This window comes from Bos javanicus, chromosome 15 (genome assembly GCF_032452875.1).
Source record: "Bos javanicus breed banteng chromosome 15, ARS-OSU_banteng_1.0, whole genome shotgun sequence".
NCBI classification, from domain to species: domain Eukaryota; kingdom Metazoa; phylum Chordata; class Mammalia; order Artiodactyla; family Bovidae; genus Bos; species Bos javanicus.
This window is the reverse complement of record NC_083882.1, coordinates 77,014,813-77,039,655: the sequence shown is the minus strand read 5'-3', so window position 1 is coordinate 77,039,655 and position 24,843 is coordinate 77,014,813. Positions and strand designations below refer to the sequence as shown.

General features: G+C 39.2%; 1 protein-coding gene across 3 annotated transcripts in view; it reads left to right on the top strand.

Moving 5' to 3' along the window:
• Nucleotides 1-24,843, top strand: part of CKAP5 (cytoskeleton associated protein 5) — a 104,320-nt gene that overhangs the window by 9,957 nt on the left and 69,520 nt on the right. The window contains exon 1 of one of the 3 annotated variants that reach the window (XM_061381325.1): nt 15,427-15,512. The exons of the other annotated variants lie outside the window; for them this stretch is intronic. The gene's annotated coding sequence lies outside the window, so the exon portion shown is untranslated. Of the gene's footprint in view, nt 1-15,426; nt 15,513-24,843 lie in introns of those variants that run through there. 3 annotated transcript variants of the gene reach the window in all.

Sequence of the window (24,843 nt, the reverse complement as noted above, 5' to 3'; positions counted from 1 at the left end):
GGCAGGGGAATAATACAGGTATTTGGAGGTATTCTTAACATATGTAAGGCAAAATCTCATTTTCACTTCAACAGTTCACCGTGACAATTAGCTGAATCACGTGAAGCAAGTTATTTAGCCTCTATGCCTCGGTTTTCTCATCTGTAAAATGGAATAATAACGCCAATCTCAGAGTTATGAGAAATAAACGAGTTAATGTATGTGAAGTGCTTAGGATACTGCCTGGCACGTAATGAATGCTCTGTGTATTAAATAAGGAACCACATGAAGATGGTACTGTAATGATGGATGATAAAACTGAGACTCAGCTAGTGTGTGACAAAGCAAGTGCTAGAACTCAGATCTTACTCCAGCAGCCAACATGACGGTTTTGGTTGAATTTAATTTTGACTAGAGCGCTCTACAATAAGATTCATTGCAAGCAACTGCTCTCCTGCCATGACTTTACCAAACGAATGATCTAAAATTAAAATTTCCTTCTTTTAATGGATTTCATAATCAAAATTCTTAGTAGGTACTAAGAAAACAGTGACAAAAATCTTCTAAATTTTTGAAATCTATTACTTAATAATTTTTCACTTCAAAAAAGCGTTTGCTTTAGAATTCTATTATATCATGTTTTCCTTTCACATTTTAAATACATTCCGCATGCAAAATTTTATTTATAAACTCAGAACACATTTATTGTATATTTAAGAGTTCTATAATTTGATGAAATTGTACTGTTTTAGGAATTATGTGTTAGAGGACAAAGCACTCTGCTAGATGCTGGGGCAATAAGATTCAGATCTCTCTTTCAAGGGAGATACGATGTCCAAAAAATACTAAGGGGAGGAAGTGAGGCTTATGGGATATGTATAGACAGATTCAGCTTCAAGGTGCCAGGCTGGAATTTTAAAGTTTTAGAGCTTTTAAAAACATTTTGATAAAAAATATTGAAGCTTGTTCATTAAAATAAAAGACAAGTCTATGTATTAAAATGAAAAGTAAAAATTCTTTAGCTAGTCCCATATACATTCTTCTAAAAATAGTCATTGTTAACAATTTTCTGTGGATCCATCCAGAAAATTTTTATGTGCTTTCAAACATGTATTAGTTTTCTATGACTACCAAAACAAATGACCACAAATTTGGGAGCTTAAAACAATGATAATTTATTCTCTCACAGTTCTGGAGTTGAGTCTAAAATTTAGGGTGAGTAGGAGTTTGGGGTTAAAATATACACTGTACTATATATACATAAAGATAACCAACAGGGAACTATACTTGTAATAACCTATAATGGAAAAAAATATTTTTTGTATCAGATCAGATCAGTCGCTCAGTCGTGTCCGACTCTTTGCAACCCCATGAATCGCAGCACATCAGGCCTCCCTGTCCCTCACCAACTCCTGGAGTTCACTCAGACTCACGTCCATCGAGTCAGTGATGCCATCCAGCCCTTCTCCTCCTGCCCCCAATCCCTCCCAGCATCAGAGTCTTTTCCAATGAGTCAACTCTTCGCATGAGGTGGCCAAAGTACTGGAGTTTCAGCTTTAGCATCATTCCTTCCAAAGAAATCCCAGGGCTGATCTCCTTCAGAATGGACTGGTTGGATCTCCTTGCAGTCCAAGGGACGCTCAAGAGTCTTCTCCAACACCACAGTTGAAAAGCATCAATTCTTCGGGGCTCAGCCTTCTTCACAGTCCAACTCTCACATCCATACATGACCACAGGAAAAACCATAGCCTTGACTAGACGAACCTTTGTTGGCAAAGCAATGTCTCTGCTTTTGAATATGCTATCTAGGTTGGTCATAACTTTCCTTCCAAGGAGTAAGCGTCTTTTAATTTCATGGCTGCAGTCACCATCTGCAGTGATTTTGGAGCCCAGAAAAATAGTCTGCCACTGTTTCCACTGTTTCCCTATTTCCCATGAAGTGGTGGGATGGGATGCCATGATCTTCGTTTTCTGAATGTTGAGCTTTAAGCCAACTTTTTCACTCTCCACTTTCACTTTCATCAAAAGGCTTTTGAGTTCCTCTTCACTTTCTGCCATAAGGGTGGTGTCATCTGCATATCTGAGGTTATTGATATTTCTCCCGGCAGTCTTGATTCCAGCTTGTGTTTCTTCCAGTCCAGCGTTTCTCATGATGTACTCAGCATAGAAGTTAAATAAACAGGGTGACAGCCTTGACGAACTCCTTTTCCTATTTGGAACCAGTCTGTTGTTCCATGTCCAGTTCTAACTGTTGCTTCCTGACCTGCATACAGATTTCTTAAGAGGCAGATCAGGTGGTCTGGTATTCCCGTCTCTTGAAGAATTTTCCACAGTTTATTGTGATCCACACAGTCAAAGGCTTTGGCATAGTCAATAAAGCAGAAATAGATGTTTTTCTGGAACTCTCTTGCCTTTTCGATGATTCAGCGGATGTTGGCAATTTGATCTCTGGTTCCTCTGCCTTTTCTAAAACCAGCTTGAACATCAGGAAGTTCACAGTTCACATATTGCTGAAGCCTGGCTTGGATAATTTTGAGCATTACTTTACTAGCATGTAAGATGAGTGCAATTGTGCGGTAGTTTGAGCATTCTTTGGCATTGCCTTTCTTTGGGATTGGAATGAAAACTGACCTTTCCCAGTCCTGTGGCCACTGCTGAGTTTTCCAACTTTGCTGGCATATTGAGTGCAGCACTTTCACAGCATCATCTTTCAGGATTTGGAATAGCTCAACTGGAATTCCATCACCTCCACTAGCTTTGTTCGTAGTGATGCTTTCTAAGGCCCACTTGACTTCACATTCCAGGATGTCTGGCTCTAGGTCAGTGATCACACCATCGTTATTATCTGGGTCGTGAAGATCTTTTTTGTACAGTTCTTCTGTGTATTCTTGCCATCTCTTCTTAATATTTTCTGCTTCTGTTAGGTCCTCATCTTTGCATGAAATGTTCCTTTGGTATCTCTGATTTTCTTGAAGAGATCCCTAGTCTTTCCCATTCTGTTGTTTTCCTCTATTTCTTTGCATTGATCGCTGAAGAAGGCTTTCTTATCTCTTCTTGCTATTTTTTGTATACACACACACAATTGAATCCCTTTGCTGTATGCTTGAAACTAACAACATTGTAAATCAACACTTTGAGTAAGAATTTTAGAAAAATTTAGGATGAGGCTTCCTGGAGGCTGATACTGAGGCACGGCCGTGTTCCTCCAGAGGCCCTGGGGCATGCCCGGCTCTCGCCTCTTCCACTTTCGGCGGCTGTCAGTGTCCCTTAGCTTGTGTCACATCCCTCCAGCCTCTTACAGTCTTGCTCGTCTCTGTCTTCACATCACCGTCTCCTCTGAGTATGTCAGCTTTTCATCAGTCTCCCTCTTGTAAGAATACATGTGGTTGCATTCAGGCTGACTCAGATGATCCAGGATGATCTTCCCATCTCAAAATTCTTAATCACATCTGTGGAGACCCTTTTCCTAAATGAAACAACATTAATAGTTTTCGGGGATTACAGCCCAATATCTTTGGGGGTCATTATCAGCCTACCACCAATGTGTATGACCCTCTTTATATTTTTACTAAACACACAAAAAAGGAGTTAGGCTTCATATGCTAGCTTCCAAAACTCTTTTTAAAACTTCATAATAGATTTCCTCCACAGGAGTATTTAAATATTTTCTCCAGTCTTCTTTATCTTTTTTTCTTTAAATACCTACAAAGCATTTTGAACAGATGAGTGTCTTACTTTTTAAAAACTGTAATATTTTTTAAAAAGTATATGACATAAAAATTACCATCATAATTTTAAACTAGTGGTTACATTCAGTTGTTGTGAAGCACATCTCCAAAACTTTTGAATCTTGCAGATCTGATACTCTGTATCCATTAAACAACTTTTCTTTTCCCCTTTCCACCACGATTCTATTGCTATGAATTTTACTAGTTTAGTACCTCTTGTAAGTGGACTCATACAGTATTTGTCTTTTTGTGGCTGACTTGTTTCACTTAGCATGATATCCTCAAAGTTCATCCATATTGTGGCATGTAACAGGATTTCCTTCCTTTTTAAGGCTAATACTCCATTGTGTGTATTTACCCCGTTTTACTTATCCATTCACTCTTTCTCTAGTGGACGTTTGGGTTGCTTCTGCGGCTTGGAACATGAGTGTAAATTTGAGCCCCAGTTTTCAGTTCTTCTGGAGATATGTATACCCACACTTACCCATACACTTAAAAGTGGGGCTGCTGGATCATATGATAGTACGATACTCTATTTTTACTTTTTTTGAGCAACCCTCCATACTGTCTTCTGTAGCTGTTGCACCATTTTACAAGCCCACCAACAGTATACAAGTGTTCCAATTCCTCTACATTCTTACCAACATTTGTTATTTCTGTTTTTTAAAAATTTGTTTATTTGATAGTAACCCTTCTATTGGATGTGAAGAGATAATCCCATTGTGATTTTGACATGCATTTCTCAGATGATTAGTGATGTTGAACATCTTTTCATATGCTTATTGGCCATTGATATATCATCTTTGTTGTTGTTCTTATTCAGTCACTAAGCCTTGTCCGACTCTTTGTGACCCCATGGACTGAAGCATGCCAGGCTCCCCTGTCCTCCATTATCTTCCTGAGTTTGCTCAAATTCATGTCCTTTGAGTCAGTGATGCTATCCAACCATCTCATCCTCTGCCCGCACTTCTCCTCTGCCTTCAGTCTTTCCCAGTATCAGAGTCTTTTCTAATGAGTTGGCTCTTTGCATCAGGTGGCCAAAGTATTGCAACTTCAGCGTCAGCCCTTCCAGTGAATTTCAATAAATATGCAAAATACTCATCTTTGTAGAAACATCTATTCAAGTCTTTTGCCCATTTTTAATTGGATTATCGGAGAAGGCAATGGCACCCCACTCCAGTACTGTTGCCTGGAAAATCCCATGGATGGAAGAGCCTGGTAGACTGCAGTCCATAGGGTTGCTAAGAGTTGGACACGACTGAGTGACTTCACTTTCAATTTCCACTTTCATGCATTGGAGAAGGAAATGGCAACCCACTCCACTGTTCTTGCCTGGAGGATCCCTTGGACGGAGAAGCCTAGTAGGCTGCAGTCCATGGGGTCACATGACTGAAGAGACTTAGCAATTGGATTATTTGGAGTTTTGTTGTGGGCGTTCTTGATATTCTGTAGATATTAAACACTTACCAAATAAATGATTGGTAAATATTTTCTTTCCTTCTGTAGGTTATCTTTTTACTCTGTTTATTTTGTCCTTTGATAAACAAAAAGTTTTTAAGTTTGATGTAATCCCCATTGGCCCTTTTTGCTTTGGTTGCCTGTGCTTTAGGCATCATATCTACGGTATCATTATGCATTCCAGTGTTACAAAGCTTTTCCTCTATATTTTCTCCTAGGAGTTTTGTAGTTTTAGATCTTACATTTAGATTTTTAATGATTTCATATTAGTTTTTGTGTATGATATAAGATAAGGGTCCACCTTCATTCTTTTGCATGTAGCTATCTGGTTTTTCCCATCATTATTTGTTGAAGAGACCATCCTTTCCCAACTGAGTGGTCTTGGCAGTCTTGTCAAATAAAGATAATTTTACCCTATACGCAAGGGTTTATTCGTGGGTTCTCTATGCTGTTCCATTGGTCTATTTGTCTTTCTGCTATTACCACACTGTTGTGATCATTGAGGCTTTTTAATATGCTTTGGAATCAGGAGGAGTACTGCAACTTTTTTTTTTTTTCAAAAATGTTTTTACTATTCAGGGTCCTTTGAGATTCCATATGAAATTTAAAATTAATTTTTCTATTTTTACAAAAAATGCTGTTGGAATTTTGATTATGATGAATCTATAGATTATTTTCAGATATATGGAATCTTAATAATACTAAATCTTACAGGCCATGGATATGGGATGTCTTTTTGTTTTTATCTTCTATAGTTTCTTTTAGCATTGTTTTATAACTTTCAGTGTACAAGTCTCATCTCCTTGGTTAGGTGTATTCCCAAGTATTTTATTCTTTTTGATGTTATTTTAAGTGGAGTTGTTTTCTTAATTTTCTTTTCATGTTTTTCATTGGTGGTATATAAAAACACTACTGATTTTTGTGTGTTGGTTTTGTATTTTGCAAAATTCATTCATTTACTGAATTCATTTCTGTTCACAAAATTTATTCATTTACTGAATTCATTCATTCTCACAATTTTCTTTTGTGGAATCTTTTAAGGTTTTCTAGATATAAGATTATGTCATATGCAAACAGATGATTTTACTTCTTCCTGTTTGACTTAGATCTCTTTCGTTTCTTCATCTTGCCTAATTTCTCTGCGTAAGACTTTTTTTCCTGCAGAGAACATTAACTTTCAATTCTATATTGAATAGGATTGTTAGCACAAGCATCCTTGCCTTGTTCCTACTCTTAGAGGAAAGCTTTCAGTTTTTCGCTCTTGAGTATGATGTTATGTGTGCCCAGTCATATCTGACTGTTTGTGACCCTTTGGACTAGAGCCTGCCAGGCTCCTTTGTACATGGGATTTTTTAGGCAAGAATACTAGAGTGGATTGCTATTTCCTTCTCCAGGGGATCTTCCTGACCAAGGGATCAAACCTGTGTATCCTGTATTGCAGGCATATTCCTGCAGGCACATTACCTGCTGAGCCATTCGGAAAGTACCCCAAGTATATTAGCTGTGGGCTTTTCCTAAATGGCCTTGATTATATAGTTTCTTTCCTAGTTTGAGTGTTTTTATCATTGAAGGTGTTCAGTTCAGTTCAGTCGCTCAGTTGTGTCCGACTCTTTGCGACCCCATGAATCGCAGCACACCAGGCCTCCCTGTCCATCACCAACTCCTGGAGTTCACTGAGACTCACGTCCATCGAGTCAGTGATGCCGTCCAGCCATCTCATCCTCTGTCGTCCCCTTCTCCTCCTGCCCCCAATCCCTCCCAGCATCAGAGTCTTTTCCAATGAGTCAACTCTTCACATGAGGTGGCCAAAGTACTGGAGTTTCAGCTTTAGCGTCATTCCTTCCAAAGAACACCCAGGACTGATCTCCTTTAGAATGGACTGGTTGGATCTCCTTGCAGTCCAAGGGACTCTCAAGAGTCTTCTCCAACACCACAGTTCAAAAGCATCAATTCTTCAGTGCTCAGCTTTCTTTATAGTTCAACTCTCACATCCATACATGACTACTGGAAAAACCATAGCCTTGACTAGATGGACCTTTGTTGGCAAAATAATGTCTCTGCTTTTGAATATGCTGTCTAGGTTGGTCATAACTTTCCTTCCAAGGAGTAAGCGTCTTTTAATTTCATGGCTGCAGTCACCATCTGCAGTGATTTTGGAACCCCAAAATAAAGTCTGTCACTGTTTCCCCATCTATTTGCCATGAATTGATGGGACCAGATGCAAAATGTCCCATCCTCTTTAATTTTGGGGAAAATTTGGGAGGATTGGTGTTAATTCTTCTTTAAATGTTTGGTAGACTTCTCCAGTGAAGCCACTTGTCTGGGGCTTTTAATGCATTACTTTCAATACCATTCTAGTGATGGTTGATAGTGAAAGTTCAGCAGTTGGTGCCCTGAGTACAGGCTATAGGAAGGCCTGCTCTGTATGTGATTCTGATTATTTGGTGTCACAAATTGAGATAGATGTGACTAGATGACTTAGTAAGTCACTTTTCAGTACTGAGTGTTAGGAGAAGGAGATACAATTCAAATTTCTGACTTTTTGAATGAATATTTTTACTATTTACTTTCTTTGCCATGCATAAGTAGCGGCTAAGTACATTTTTGCTTTTTGAGTGATTTGTGTGAATCTCTACTTTTTGAATCTGGGGAGAAAATATTTTCTACCAAGGTATAATGCCTGAAAAAGGAAAATGATAGGGGAACCCACATTTTTGCAAACTATGGTTTTGAATTATCACCACATTTGAGATACTAGCATAAAGCAAACTACCATTCCTTTGTTGTCATTTAACCAAGGGCCAAAGGGAATGGGACTGTGAGGTTTTTACCACTGAAGCAAAAGCACTTTCCACACATCTAATGTAAGCCGCATATATCCTGGTACTGAAAAATCTGGAATTGCAAAAGCCTGCTGTTTATTATATATAAATCATTGTTGTGGAATACTGTTCCATAAAATCTGTTTTATGCGTGAGAATACTAAAGCCCCCAAAGATTAAATGACTTCCATAAGGTTTCACAGCTAATTAAGTAGAGCAGGGATTTGGGGATATAAAAAGTATTCTCCAAGTTTCTGCCTGAACACTATAGTTATAAGATTTTATTAGCTAGAGGCAGAGCTTCCCCCCCCCCTTTCATTTTGAAACTCATGGGATATTTAGTATTTTAAATATAATAAGTCATTTTTGTTCAGTTCAGTCCTTCAGTCATGTCCGACTCTTTTCAACCCCATGGACTGCAGCACACCAGGCCTCCTTATCCATCACCAACTCCTGGAGTTTACTCAAACTCATGTACATTGAGTTGGTGATGCCATCTAACCATCTCATCCTCTGTCATCCCCTTCTCCTCCTGCCTTCATTGAGTCAGTTCTTCACATCAGTTGGCCAAAATATTAGAGTCTCAGCTTCAGGATCAGTCCTTCCAATGAATATTCAGGACTGATTTCCTGTAGGATGGACTGGTTGGATCTCCTTGCAGTCCAAGGGACTCTCAAGAGTCTTCTCCACAGCAAAAGAGACACAGATGTATAGAACAGTCTTTTGGACTCTGTGGGAGAGGGAGAGGGGGATGATTTGGGAAAATGGCATTGAAACATGTATAATATCATATAAGAAACGAATCGCCACTCCAGGTTTGATGCAGGATACAGGAAGCTTAGGGCTGGTGCACTGGGATGACCCAGAGGGATGGTATGGGGAGGGAGGTGGGAGGGGGTTTCAGGATGGGGAACACGTGTACACCCGTGGCAGATGCATGTTGATGTATGGCAAAACCAGTACAATATTGTAAAGTAAAAATAAATAAATAAGAGTCTTTTCCAACACCACACTTCAAAAGCATCAATTCTTCGGTGCTCAGCTTTCTTCACAGTCCAACTGTCACATCCATACATGACCACTGAAAAAAACCATAGCCTTGACTAGACGGACCTTTCTTGGCAAAGTAATATCTATGCTTTTTAATATGCTGTCTAGTTTGTGAATTTTCAAAAAGAAACATTAGTATTCCTACCCCCAGTTTAAGAAAGATCATATCAATATCCTGTGCACCCTTCCTTGACTGCATCTCTGCCTTTTCTGCTTTGCTGTTTTCAGGATATCATCCTCATACTTGTCTTTTAAATTTACCTACAAATGTATGTATCCCTACACAGTATAGTATTTGGGTTTGAATAATCATAATGATCTGATGTGATGTTGTTCAGTAACTAGCTATTTTCTCAGCATGGTGTGTGAAATTATGCATGTTTTAACTAATAGCTGTCTTCATTTATTTTCACTGCTGTATGATATCTTTTCTGTGAATATACTATAGCTTATTTATTTGTCTCCTATTAATGGGATTTTTAAAAATTGAGATAGAATTCACACAGCATAAAATTTATTCTTTTAAAGTGTACAGCAGCTTCCTAATATATTCATATAGTTGTGCAGCCATCACCACTATCTAATAGCAGAACATTTTCATCATCCTGAAGAGACCTCATACCCACTAGTAGTCACTCCCCTTCCTTATTTCCCTCCCTGCCCTCCCACCCCTAGCCCTTGGCTCTGTCTGTCTCTGTGCATTTGCTTAACTTGGACATTTCGTATCAACGTAATCATACAATATGTGGCCTTCTGTGTCTTGCTTATTTCACTTACTACAGTGTTTTCAAGGCTAACCCATGTTGTAGGATATATCATTCCTTTTTATGGCTGAATGATATTCCATTGAATGGATAGATCACAATCTGTTTCACCTATTTATCTTGATAGTGATAAAATGATAGTGACTGTTGATGGATAGGCCACTCTGGGACTATTATGAGTAATGGTGCTGTTAACATTTATATACAAGCTTTTGTGTGGACTTTCAGTTCTCTTGGGAATGGGTTGTTGATATCAAATATTTTCGAAATTGGATGTGCCAGTTTGCATAACCAGCAGCGGCATATTGATGTGATATTGGAAATAGTATTTATTTTTTATAATATTTATTTATTTGGCTGTGCTGGGTCTTAGTTATGGCCCCTGGGATCTAGTTCCCTTACCAGGGATCAAACTTGAGCCCCCTACATTGACAGTGTGGAGTCTTAGCCAATGACCACCAGGGAAGTCTCTGGACATAGTATTTATAATGAATTTCCAAACATTTTCTTGTATGTGTCCTTTTTGTTTCCTAATGAGGAGAATTATACTTTTGCTAAAGATGTTAAATAATACTTGCTATATACATTGTTGATAAATTTTATTTAGGCTCTGGAAACTCTTGTCTGAATGTTACAAGTTTGATTAACAGAAGTATACCTAATGTATTTAGTTACTAGTAGTAGTTTTTGTTAATTCTTATAGCTCATTGATTCAGAAAAAATTACCAGATATGACTACTTTTGGATGGGATTTGAAAGAGTAATTTTCATTGATATTTCCCTTTGAAAGTATTATAAAGTAACATTTAAGATTCATGTCAAGTGATCAATGATTCTTCATAAATAGAAGACTAATGACACACCATTAATATTAAGTTGCAGAAAGAACTGATTGTAATTGATAGGTATAAAAATACAGATCCGTACTGAAAATCAGTAGTAAGTAATAATCCAGTTACCCTTGACTTATTGTTAGTAGAAGAGCATGCAACAACAAAAAAAAAGAAAAAAAAAAAGATACAACAAAAAAAAAAGAAAGAAAAAAGAGCATGAAAGGGTTCAAAGAGACACTTTAGAAACCAATTTGACAGTTACTTATAAAATTAAACATGCACTTACCTTATCACCCATTTTTCCCACTCCTGGATATTTGCCCAAGAGAAATAAAAAGTTATGTTCATATAAAAATTTGTAGCTGTTTGGGTTTTTTATCTTTTTTTTTTGCAATTGCTAAAAACTGTAAACAGTCCACATGTCCTTCAGCTGGTAAATGGATGAGCAGAATGTGTTAGATCATATAAGGGAATGTTGCTCAGCAATAAAGTGAAACTACTGACATGTGAAAAACACGGATAATCTCAGTTGTGCTAAGTGAACAAAGCCAGACTCAAAAGACTACACACTATCTGGTTCTTTGTACGTGACGTCGTGGAAAAACCAAACCTGTAGGAGCAGAACACTGATCAGTGATGGTCTGGGGGGGAGGCTAATTACAAAGAGGCACAAGAAAGTTGGTGGGGCTTGTAGAGATGTTTTTGACTATGGTGATGGATACATGATTATGTTTCTGTCAGAGTGCATAGAACTGTGTATTAAAGAGTGAAGTTTAAACTGACACAACATTGTAAATCAACTCTACTCCAAGAAAGAATTTTTAAAAGTAAATTTTAGTATATGTAAGTTACACCAAAGAATTTTAGTATATGTAAGTTATACGTCAGTAAACCTGACTTAAAAGCTCTTGGGTTGGAGGACCTCTTCTCCCTCTAATCCTCAGTTAACTTCTGACAGCTAGGAGGAACACAGGGAGCAGTCAGTGGGAAGGGGCTATTCATTTACTTTTTAGTGGAGGAATGTGATAGAAAAGGTCGACAGTATTTGTTGAACATTATGTATTTTATTTACTACTTATGTTCAGCAATTAATTCTAGGCACTTTTAAGTAAAAGAAACTTAACTTATTTAATTCTCCTAATTATCCTAGTAAGGTAAAAAAATTCCTCATTTTACAAATAGAAAACAGAAGCACAAAGAGGTAAGAGTTTTTGTCTAAAACCACATAGCTAATAAATGGCACAGCCAGGATTTGAACTAAGCATTCTGACTCCAGAGTCCTCGCTCTTAATCACTAACTTGGCTTCTTCCCTTCACTGAATATGATCTAATAAAGAATTCCAGTTAATGCTTAAAACTTTCCCCCCTTCACTCTGCTGCTGCTGCTAAGTCGCTTCAGTCGTGTCCGACTCTGCGCGACCCTATAGACGGCAGCCCACCAGGCTCCCCCGTCCCTGGGATTCTCCAGGCAAGAACACTGGAGTGGGTTGCCATTTCCTTCTCCAGTGCATGAAAGTGAAAAGTGAAAGTGAAGTCGCTCAGTCGTGTCGACTCAGTGACCCCACGGACTGCAGCCTACCAGGCTCCTCTGTCCATGGGATTTTCCAGGCAAGAGTACTGGAGTGGGTCGCCATTGCCTTCTCCCCCTTCACTCTGGCTATGTGTAAATAAATATTTTCCTTAATCTGTGCTTGATTTGTTTCAGGAAAAAACATTACAATGAAGAAGGATTTTTTAAAAGCACAAGAAATAACCACTTTTCTGATAAATGAATTATCATTTTCCCATATTCTCTTCCATATATAATGTTTGCTGAATCATTTCCTAAACAGTTTCAACTTTGCCCTGGAGAATACTTCTTCCTGGTAATTTGTTTAATTGTGAAGGTTTTACATGTCCAGTTTAGTCTCTTTGTGGTTTATAGAGAAAAGGACACAATAACCGAAATATTTTGGGCTGTGAATTGGGTGAGATATCTAATTATTATTCAGGAATATTTATATAAAATGTCTTTGCTTTGGGACAAAATACATAAATCTGATTGCACTGAGTTGTACAGTCAATGGATTTTTTCTCTCTAAATTTTTAATTCCGTAGTAAGTGCAGCACTGGGTATTGTCCATTTGTATGTGAACATGCACGTGTATACTCACTGCACTAGGCTTATTGAAGTTACCTGGACTCCTTTGTCAAATAAGTGTTGGTCATACCGTTTGTGTAAATACTTACTGAGTATTCATTTGGTATCATGTACTGGGAGAAAAGATGAGATACATTCCAACCATTGCCTTGAGGTGCTCACAGTCTAGTGGGAAGGCTGATCTACTACACTGCTCTCAGAACAGTGTGATAAGCTTGATACAGATAGAATGCAAGAAGGTCTTAATTACCTAATTCAAAAGTATCATTCACAGTTAAATGCACTTTGAAATGAGGTGATTTTTTTTTCTTTTTTTGCAATTCAAAATCAGACTGTTCTAATCTGAATCAGCTTCTTTTCATGGCAACCTTAGCCTAGAATTTTCTATGACTTTCAGAATAAGGGTAACCTGGGTCTGCTCCATATTAGAGCAGTCTTTGTGCCTGTCCTTTGGAATTGAAATTTCCACTTGAACTCCTATTTGGGGTGGAAGATGTTCGGGCACTTATGAATGGTCTTTTGTTGTTGTTCTTTAGGCATTAACTCTTGTCCAACTCTTTTGTGACCCCCTGAACTGTAGCTCGCCAGGCTCCTCTGTCACTGGAATTTCCCAGGCAAGAATATTGGAGTGGGTTGCTATTTCCTTCTCCAGAGGATCTTTCTGACCCAGGGACTAAACTTGCATCCCCTGCATTGGCAGATAGATTCTTTACCACTGAGCCACCAGGGAAGCGCATAAATGGTTTTTGGCTTTACTAAATTGATTCCTGTATAGGTTTAGGGGTGACTTAAGGTTTTAATAAGGTATGCTTATTTATCAAGATTAGGTGAAGGTATGCTGGGCTGGATGACTTAGGAGCTGGAATCAAGATTGGCAGGAGAAATATCAACCTCAGATATGCAGATGATACCACTTTAATGGCAGAAAGCGAAGAGGAACTAAAGAGCCTCTTGATGAAGGTGAGAGAGGAGAGTGGAAAAGCTGGCTTAAAATTCAGCCTTCAAAAAACGAAGATCATGGCATCCGGTCCTGTCACTTCATGGCAAATAGATGAGGAAAAAGTAGAAAGAGTGTCAGATTTCATTTTCTTGGACTCTAAAATCAGCATGGACAGTGACTGCAGCCATGAAATTAAAAGACGCTTGCTCCTTGGAAGAAAAGCTATTAAAAAGCAGAGATATCACTTTGCTGACAAAGATCCGTGTAGTCAAAGCTATGATTTTTCCAGTAGTCGTGTGTGGATGTGAGAGTTGGATCAAAAAGAAGACTGAGCACCAAAGAATTGATGCTTTCAAACAGTGGTATTGGAGAAGACTCTCGAGAGTCCCTTGGATAGCAGGGAGATCAAATCAGTCAATCCTAAAAGAAATCAACCCTGAATATTCATTGGAAGGACTGGTGCTGAAGCTGAAGCTGAAGCTCCAGTACTTTGGCTACCTTATTTGAAGAGCTGACTCATTGGAAAAGATAATGCTGGAAAAGATTGAGGGCAAGAGGAGAAGGGGAGGACAGAGGATAAGATGGTTAGATGGCATCACTGTCTCAATGGACATGAGTTTGAACAAATTCAGGAAGAAGGTGGAGAACTGGCATGCTGCATTTCATGGGGTCGCAAAGAGTCGAACACAACTTAGTGACTGAAGAACAACAATACAGGCTTAATAAATATATAAATCTCTTCCTGACAGTATAAAGGAGACACGAAATGCATACAGACCTTGTAAGTTGAGATTGAGGAAAAATTCCTCCTATGAAAAAAAATTTAAAATTCTCTAATAACCTACAGAGAGATCAGAGACCATTACTTAACTCCCTGAGATTTTAGTCCAGTTTCTACTACAATTTTCTCAAGAACTCTTCATATTACATGGGCTTCCCTGGTGGCTCAGATGGTAAAGAATCCACCTGCAATGCAGAAGTCCCAGGTTTGATCCCTTGGTTTGGGAAGATCCCCGGAGGAGGGCATGGCAACCAATTACAGTATTCTTGCCTGAGAATCCCATGGATAGAGGAGCCTGGTGGACTACAATCCATGGAGTCGCAGAGTGGGACACGACTGAAACGACTTGGCATGCACACACATCCATCTTCTGTCGTTGTCTAGGATTCCTCGTTGTACGGAAGAGAAGGAAGTCAGTGAAAGGGTGAGGTGAAGCAGTGCAGGCTCTCAGAATTCTTTTCTGTGCCTTTGAGTTGCCATTTGAAAAATGCTAACTGCTCGAGTTAATAAGCAGTTAGTGGAATAAGCCACTAACATAATGGGGGCTATATATTTACCCTGAAGCTTTGTTTCCAGCCGCAATTTTTTTCACCTCTGAAGGAGGCATTAAGATTGTGATAGTAAGAACAGGTCACCTCCTTTGTTTCTGGAACATTATCTGTGTTGCCACACACAAAAGAAGAGGTCCACACCTAACCGAAGTAGAGTGTTCCTAGTTGGCCCTTCACATCAGCGTCTCGCCTTGAAAGCCCTGTGGGATGGAAGGAGCGCCCGCCCAGTGCTGCAGACCTGAGCACAGGCGTGTGCGGCCCCTTTAAGCTGTCGGTGTGTGCTGGGCGGGGGCCGGGGCCGGGCCGGGGTGGGGCGGGCACTCTGACACAGCGCTCTGGGCCCCGCCCCCGAGGAGGCGTTTCCCAGCGGCCCTCCGCACCAATGCTGCCACCACCCCCGCCCGCCCGGTATTCCTGCTGATTCCGCCTCGAACCGTAGGGCTGCGACCTCTCCTTGCTGGGGAGCGTAAGTGTCAAACTGCGGGCGAGGGTCAAGCATCCCGCGCCCATGCCGGAAGTCCTGGTGGACTATACAGGGGACTTTCCTGGCCTATCAGAGGCTAAGGCGGCGAAAGAGCGTAAACAATGCCGGCTGCAGTGAGCTAAAGCCTGGGGCATCTGCTCTGCTTCTGGGTGGTGACAGCGGCTCTAGGGTGCTGGTTTGGATATGCAGTGGTTGAGCTGTGCCCACAGCCTAGCTTTGCCCCAGTCTGGTTCCTGCTTGAAATGAGAGGATTGTTTTTGCCCAGTATAATCCCGCTGAGCTAGATGGGTGGAGCTGGAATCTACGGTCCTGGGCCTTGGGTCCTTAGCCTGGCATTTGGAGACCTGGCAAACTCTGAGATGAGTAAGGATTAGATTTTCAGCTATCTTGGTACAACTGAGCGGTAACTCTCAAAGTAGACCTAATTCACAGCCAGGTTTAGCTTTCTGTCTCCCCAGAGGCCTGTGTTGCTATGGAATCCCCCACTTTTGGAGACACTGACAGTGATCATCTATTGAGGAGAATCCAGTTAACCTTTCCCACTGATATGAATAGCAGAATGAAAGAGTCCGCTCTTTTGCCCCTCTCTGAAGGAGTTGGTGGGAGGTCACCATCTCAGCTCTAGTACAGCAAGCCCACCCAAGTTTGTTGAGATAACCTACTAGAGGAGCAGTTCCCATTTCTGGCCCCATATGCAAAATACTCCAATAAGAGGGTAACACTTGTCCTTGTATGAGAATTACCTGGAGGCAGTGCAGTTTTTTTTAAGTTAGAGGAGAAGTTTTGTCATTTTTGTTACTGGCTACTTAAGTGATGAGATTTTGTCTGGCTTGGCCAAGTAATACGTTTTTAAATTTTCTATGACAGTTACATAATTGTTATACTTCTTTAATCCAGTTGTCCTTCTTAGACAGTTTGAGTAAAGATTTCTGGGCATGTATGTGTATTTTGTCTTATCTTTGTTTTATAATTTCCTTTTTTTTTTTTTTAAGCAAGTTCACCTCATTCTTTATTAATCGTTCAGAGGGGTTTCTTTTTGAGTGGGGGGAATTTTTCCTCAGACTTCCCTCAGACTCATTCTGTGCTTCTGCAGTAATATTTCCTTAGACAGAAGTCAGGAGTCCAGGAATGGTAATCAGATCCAGATCTCTTGTATCGTGATAGTGAAGAGCTTTTGTAGGTCAAGAGCTACATAAGATAGTTTGGGAGCTAGCCATAAGATAGTTTCACTGCCGTACCTTCTGCCCAAGTTGGAAGCTAAAACAGTATGTTTAGTAGCTGTATAAATGTTCTCATTAGCTGTCATAGTGCAGGAATTTAAAGTAAAAGGACACTCACTATACATGGACCCTTGAGTGATGGGGAAGAATGGTGGACTGAGAAATAGGAGATACAGGTTCTGCCCCAGGTCTAACATTACTGTATTACTGATGACTTTCTCTCTCAGTGCCTTGCTTTTAGCTGGTTCATGAAAGAGAAAATGCATAGACTCCTGGGGTCTATATACTAATGATAGTGCATAAAGCACATTTAATGTTTAATTGGACACTAAACAAATCTGTTCTAAGTTCAGAGTTTACTCTAAGTTGTGGCCTTATGTGTGACTTTGAAAACATTTCCTAATCTCTGGTCTAAAAATAAATAATTACATATAAACATTCTCCAGCAATAGTGTGAACTATACGGTATTTGAGCTCTTTAGAAGAGATTTTTAGATACAACAGTAGTATTAAAATTATATTATTTCTGTAGAACAGATTTAGTTTGCCTCTGTTTTAGACTAGGGTAAAAACAGTGTGCTGAGTAATTTGAAGTTTCTGAGTATTTGTAGTATGAACTAGCTTGAATGAGCCATAATGATAATGAACTTGAAATTTCTGAGTATTTGTAGTATGGACTAACTTGAATGAACCATAGCAAACATCATATATAGGTCAAATTAATTTTATTAATGCTTCTTTTTGTTGGCGGTGTTATGCACTCTTAAAACATCAAACCTTGCTATGAAATGAAGACTTGGTTTCCTGTTTATAAAATCCAGATCCCTCTGTTCATTCCTGGTACCACATTTCCACCCACGTGAATTTCAAATCTAAAACCAAACTCATCATATTCTTAACCTCTCCTCTACTCCCCCTAAACAAACAACTCTCAGAACTTTCTTCTGACATTTTTCTGTCATTAGCACCACTGTTCTCCGAGTCATGTAGACTGGAGCCTCCTCCTAGACTTTTTTCCTACTCCCACATCCTTAGTTGCTAAGGCTTGCTGACTCTGTCTCTTTAATGTAACTCCCTTCAATCTCCTCTGCTCGTCCTTTCCATTCCTAGGAGTTCTGGCTTCTATTTAACTTTGTCCTCGAGTACTGCAATAATTACTTGTCAGGACTCTACTTTCTCTTCCGTCCAATTCATTCTACATAGATTTATCTTTCTAAAGTAGATAGGATCGTGTCATTGCTGCTTCAGGTCATCAGCATCCTCTGCTGTTTAGCTTCATATTTAGGATTATACATGATCTGGCCCCAGTCTATCTATCTGGTCTATGTTAAGTGGAGCCATTTAGTGTTCCCTAAACATGCTTAGTACTTTTCTACTTCCAAGACTTTGCGTTTCTCATTTTCTCAGCTTCAATATCTCTTCTCCACTCCTGGTTTTGTTTTTGTTTGTTTTTTGTTAATCTACCCTTAATTTATTACTGAGCTCAGATGTCATCCTTTCTATAAGATTTTTCACTGACCATGCCTTACTCACTGGCAGTTGATCGTATCTCTGATCTCCCTAACCCTTATTTGTCTCTTGCTTAGGGCACTTTCCATATATACTACATTTTGTATTATGGTTGTTTGGAATTGTGTTTTTTGTTTTTTGTTTTTTTTTACTTTTTATTTTATACTGGAGTATAGCCAATTAACAGTGTTGTGCTAGTTTCAAGTGGATATGGTTATTTGTTTAGGTATCTACTTTTACTCCTGTGAACTCATTGAACCATCATGGTTTGCCCAGAGGGAAATTCATTGAGTGAATACTTCAGGTAAAACTGGAGTATTAGATCCTGTTATTAGAAAGGAGTCTAACCATTATAGCCAGGCCATTCAAGTGTGAAATGATTGGCAGGTTTTACAAATCACTCTTATCTCCCAAGGACTTCTTTTTAAGTAAACTTTGTTAGTTTTGTTGTTGTTGTTATTAACAGTTTTAGTAAGATATATAATTTATATACTTTTCACCCATTTTTAAAGTGTACAATTCAGTGACTTCCAGTATATTCATAAATTTATGCAACCATCAACACAATTTTAGAACATTTTTCATTACCCCAAAAAGAAACCCCACCTTCCTTCACACTTTTCTAGTATTCCCAAACGCTCTAGTTGTAGGTTACCACTCATCCAATTTCTGTCTCTGTAGATTTGCTTGTTCCGAACATTTCATATAAATTTACCATCTTAAGCATTTTTAAATGTACAATTCAGTGGCATTAAATGCATTTGTAATGTTGTGTAGCCCCTACCATCCATCTCCATAATTCTTCTCCTTGTAGAACTAAAACTTTATACCCATTAACAGTAACTCCTCATTCCCCTCTCCTTGCATCTGCTGGCAACAATCATTCTACTTTCTATCTCTTTTTATGATTTTGGCTACTCTAAAAAGAGCAGAGGCATTACTTTGCCGATGAAGGTCGTGTAGTCAAAGCTGTGGTTTTTCCAGTAGTCATGTATGGATGTGAGAGTTGGACTGTGAAGAAAGCTGAGTGCCAAAGAATTGATGCTTTTGAACCGTGGTGTTGGAGAAGACTCTTGAGAGTCCCTTGGACTGCAAGGAGATCCAACCAGTCCATCCTAAAGGAAATCAGTCCAGAATATTCATTGAAAGGACTGATTCTGAAACTGAAGCTCCAATACTTTGGCCACTTTATGCGAAGAGCCAACTCACTGAAAAGACCCTGATGCTGGGAAAGATTGAAGGCAGGAGTAGAAGGGGACGACAGAGGATGAGATGGTTGGATGGCATCACTGACTCAATGGACATGAGTTTGACAAAACTCCAGGAGTTGGTGAAGGACAGGGAAGCGTGGTGCGTCCATGGGCTCACAAAGAGTCGGACGTGACTGAGTAACTGAACAACAACAGTAAGTGCTTCATATAGGTGGAATCACACAGCGTTTGTCTCTTTGTGGCTGGCTTATTTCAGTTAACAGTATCTTCAAGGTTCACCCAGGTTATAAGCTTGTGTCAGAATTCCTTTCCTTTTTAAAGCTGAATGATACTGTGTTGTGTGTACATACCACATTTTGCTTAGCCGTTCATCCATTGATGGTCACGTGGGTTGCTTCCGTGTTTTAACTGTGAATAATGCTGCTATGAACATGGGTATACAGATATCTCTTTGTACTTGCTAAGTCGCTTGAGTTGTGTCCAACTCTGCAACCCCATGACTGTACTCCTCCAGGCTCCTCTGTCTGTCGGATTCCAGGCAAAGATACTGGAGTGGGTTGCCATTTCCTTCTCCAGGAAATCTTCCCGACCCAGGGATCAAACTCGCATCTCTTATGTCTCCTGCATTGTCAGGCAGTTTACCACTAGTGCCACCTGGGAAACCCAGACCCTGCTTTCAATATACCCAGAAATGGAATTGCTGGATCATATGGTCATACTATTTTTAATTTTTGGAGGAACTGCCATACCGTTTTCCACAGTAGCTGTACCATCTTACATTCTCACCAACAGTGTTAAAGGGCTCCAGTTTCTCCATATCCTTGCCATCGTTTTCTGTTTTCTGGATTTTTGATAGTAGCTGTCCTAATAGGTATGAAGTGGTGTCTCGTAGTTTTGATTTGCATTCCCCTAATGTTCAAGGCTATGGTTTTTCCAGTGGTCATGTATGGATGTGAGAGTTGGACTGTGAAGAAGGCTGAGCGCCGAAGAATTGATGCTTTTGAACTGTGGTGTTGGAAAAGACTCTTGAGCGTCCCTTGGACTGCAAGGAGATCCAACCAGTCCATTCTGAAGGAGATCAGCCCTGGGATTTCTTTGGAAGGAATGATGCTGAAGCTGAAACTCCAGTACTTTGGCCACCTCATGCGAAGAGTTGACTCATTGGAAAAGACTCTGATGCTGGGAGGGGTTGGGGGCAGGAGGAGAAGGGGACGACAGAGGATGAGATGGCTGGATGGCATCACTAACTCGATGGACGTGAGTCTGACTGAACTCCGGGAGTTGGTGATGGACAGGGAGGCCTGGCGTGCTGCGATTCATGGGGTCGCAAAGGATCAGACACAACTGAGCGACTGAACTGAACTGAATGTTCAGTAGTATTGAACTTCTTTTCGTGTGCTTATTAGCCTTTTGTCTGTCTTCTTTGGATAGGTGTCTAATCAAGTTCTTTGCCCACTTTTTAATCATGTTGTTTGCCTGTTTTTGAGTATTAGGAATTCTTTATAGTACCTCATTTTTATCATTGAATCATATTCTATTCTATGGATTTACCACGTTTTATTTATCTATTTATCAGTGGATGGAGATATGGGTGGTTTCCACTCTTAGCTATTATGAAGGTTAATTTGGTTTTAGTTTGCTGTGTGTTTTGAAAATAGCACTACGTTTCTCAGAAGAGATCATTCAGGCCTTTAGATTGTGCGACTTTTCGTGAAATTATTGGTTTATTTTATACATATTTCATTTTATGAACTCTGAGGGTCCTCTGCATTACTTCCTGAATATGTTCTGAATGTTCCTAAGGCCTGTCTGATAATGGTTAGTTAAAATGTGCAGATAGAGGCAAAGTTTAACTTTAAAACAAATGGCCACTTTAAAGACCTTTTTCCTACCCTCCCACAAATATTCTAGAATTGTAGTTATAAATTTAAAACTAGTATGAACTGTAGATTGTAGTCTACTACTCTTGGGTTTTTAACCAATTTCAAGGAAAGATTTTCTTTTTCAACTGGTAGAGTAAATACTCAGTGGAATAAGTATTGTGAATAACCCCAAATTATAATTAAAACTGTAGTTATTTCTTATGCAAAGACAAGTGAACAGTGTCTGAGACCCAGCTAGATAGTTAGCTTGATTATTTGGCAGCTGCTGATCAGGGATGATTCCCCCTTACCAACTAACTGTATTTTAAATTTCTCTAAATTACCTTAAGTCCTTTGGAGGCAAATAAACTTGTCTTTCACATATACTCCTATTTGCTGTTTATATTTTTATTGAGTTAGGTAAGCACCAAAATTACTCTTATTATTTACACTGTATGAATAGATATAGGGTGAAGATTTCACTGTAGATCATATAGAAACCATGTGTAGGTAAGTTCCTGGAAAATTCACCAAACTAAGAATCAAGAAGTCTCCTCTAGACCATTCTCCTCCACCTAGGTGACCTTTGGTGGGGCACTGAACCTCTTTTCCCCCCATGTATAGAAAGAGGATAAAGATGCTTTATTTATTTATTTGAGCCTCATGAAAAGAGAGATTAATGAGACAAAAAGCTTTTGCTCAAGAGAATCTTATGGTTGAGTAAGAAAGAGTTACCTAAGAATAATATTTAAAAAAGAAAGAAAATAAACCTGAAAAAGGATAATGATGCTTTATTTATTTATTTGAACCTTGTGAGGATAGAGATTAATAAGACAAAAAGCTTTTGCTCAAGAGTATCTTACGGTTTAGTAAGAAAGAGCCACATAACTAAAAATAATATAAAGAAAATAAACCCAAATGAGATAGTATACTTGCATTTACATTATGAAATACATAGAAGATGAATGATTATAAAAATACCTGTAAAAGATAAAGTGCCACTTAAGTATTGGATGGGTGTTAGCTGTTATTTTAACAAGGGACTTTGAGATGAGTGTAAGCAGTGCCATAAAGTCTTTGATCATAGAATTTGAAAGGTTGTGGACTAACAGATTTTAACCTGTGTTAGAATTCAGGGACTCTGTACATTTATATGGAAAAATAATTACCTCTTATTTTCACTAACCTTTTAACTGAAATTTTGACATTTTCTTCAGTTAATAATGTAGACAATAAACTGTAGTAATATTAGAAGAATATAATGCTTCTGTCACCAATAGAAATCATATCTCTAGTCATATATAAAAATATTCATCATAACTTCATAATTACAGTAGTTATTAAATACGCTGCTGTATTTTGTTTAATGTATTAATGTAGAAACCCATATACTCACATTTCAAAATACTTTGATATTAATACTATACTTCAGTATGACAGATTTAATATAATCATGTATCTTATGCATTAAACAATATTCTAAGGTGCTTGTTCAGTTCAGTTCAGTTCAGTCGCTCAGTCATGTCCAACTCTTCGCGACCCCATGAATCGCAGCACGCCAGGCCTCCCTGTCTGCCAACTCCCGTAGTTCACTGAGACTCACGTCCATCGAGTCAGTGATGCCATCCAAACATCTCATCCTCTGTCGTCCCCTTCTCCTCCTACCCCCAACCCCTCCGAGCATCAGGGTCTTTTCCAATGAGTCAACTCTTCGCATGAGGTGGCCAAAGTACTGGAGTTTCAGCTTCAGCATCATTCCTTCCAAAGAAATCCCAGGGCTGATCTCCTTCAGAATGGACTGGTTGGATCTCCTTGCAGTCCAAGGGACTCTCAAGAGTCTTCTCCAACACCACAGTTCAAAAGCATCAATTCTTCGGTGCTCAGCCTTCTTCACAGTCCAACTCTCACATCCATACATGACCACAGGAAAAACCATAGCCTTGACTAGACGAATCTTTGTTGGCAAAGTAATGTCTCTGCTTTTGAATATGCTATCTAGGTTGGTCATAACTTTCCTTCCGAGGAGTAAGTGTCTTTTAATTTCATGGCTGCAGTCACCATCTGCAGTGATTTTGGAGCCCAGAAAAATAAAGTCTGCCACTGTTTCCACTGTTTCCCCATCTATTTCCCATGAAGTGGTGGGACCGGATGCCATGATCTTCGTTTTCTGAATGTTGAGCTTTAAGCCAACTTTTTCACTCTCCTCTTTCATTTTCATCAAGAGGCTTTTGAGTTCCTCTTCACTTTCTGCCAAAAGGGTGGTGTCATCTGCATATCTGAGGTTATTGATATTTCTCCTGGCAATCTTGATTCCAGCTTGTGTTTCTTCCAGTCCAGCGTGTCTCATGATGTACTCTGCATATAAGTTAAATAAGCAGGGTGATAATATATAGCCTTGACGTACTCCCTTTCCTATTTGGAACCAGTCTGTTGTTCCATGTCCAGTTCTAACTGTTGCTTCCTGACCTGCATACAGATTTCTTAAGAGGCAGATCAGGTGGTCTGGTATTTCCATCTCTTGAAGAATTTTCCACAGTTTATTGTGATCCACACAGTCAAAGGCTTTGGCATAGTTAATAAAACAGAAATAGATGTTTTTCTGGAACTCTCTTGCTTTTTCCATGATCCAGTGGATGTTGGCAATTTGATCTCTGGTTCCTCTCCTTTTCTAAAACCAGCTTGAACATCAGGAAGTTCACGGTTCACGTATTGCTGAAGCCTGGCTTGGATAATTTTGAGCATTACTTTACTAGCATGTGAGATGAGTGCAATTGTGCGGTAGTTTGAGCATTCTTTGGTATTGCCTTTCTTTGGGATTGAAATGAAAACTGACCTTTTCCAGTCCTGTAGCCACTGCTGAGTTTTCCAACTTCGCTGGCATATTGAGTGCAGCACTTTCACAGCATCATCTTTCAGGATTTGAAATAGTTCAACTGGAATTCCATCACCTCCACTAGCTTTGTTCCTAGTAATGCTTTCTAAGGCCCACTTGACTTCACATGCTTGTAGACTTGCTCTTTTAATGCTATACAATTCCAAAATAAAGTTGACTGTAATTTAGAAATGAGATAAATATTTTCAAATTTGCAGTGCCAAATACTGATAATGATAGTAAATTTGCTAGCATTTATTGAGCCAAGTTCCTAGTGTAACAGCTTTATGTGTACTGACTCATTTAATCCACACAGTCCTCTGAGGTGTGTACTGTTATTCCCACTTCACACACAAGCATGCCGAGGCAGTGTACATTTGGGTAAGTAACTTACCTAAGGTCTCGACCTTAAGTTACTGGTGATTTTGAAGATACAGAATTCCTTTTCTTTTTTTTTTTAATTTAGATTTACAGGTAGAAATTGAAAGTAACAAAGTTTCCCTCAAGTAACAAAAACTCAAATTTGATAAGCCTGTTCACCGCATTTTGGATTATTGTGTCCCCCCCCCAGCCAGCAGGCATTAACTGGTCATTTTATGTATCCGGCACTATACATGGTGGACTAAGGTCCTATGGATT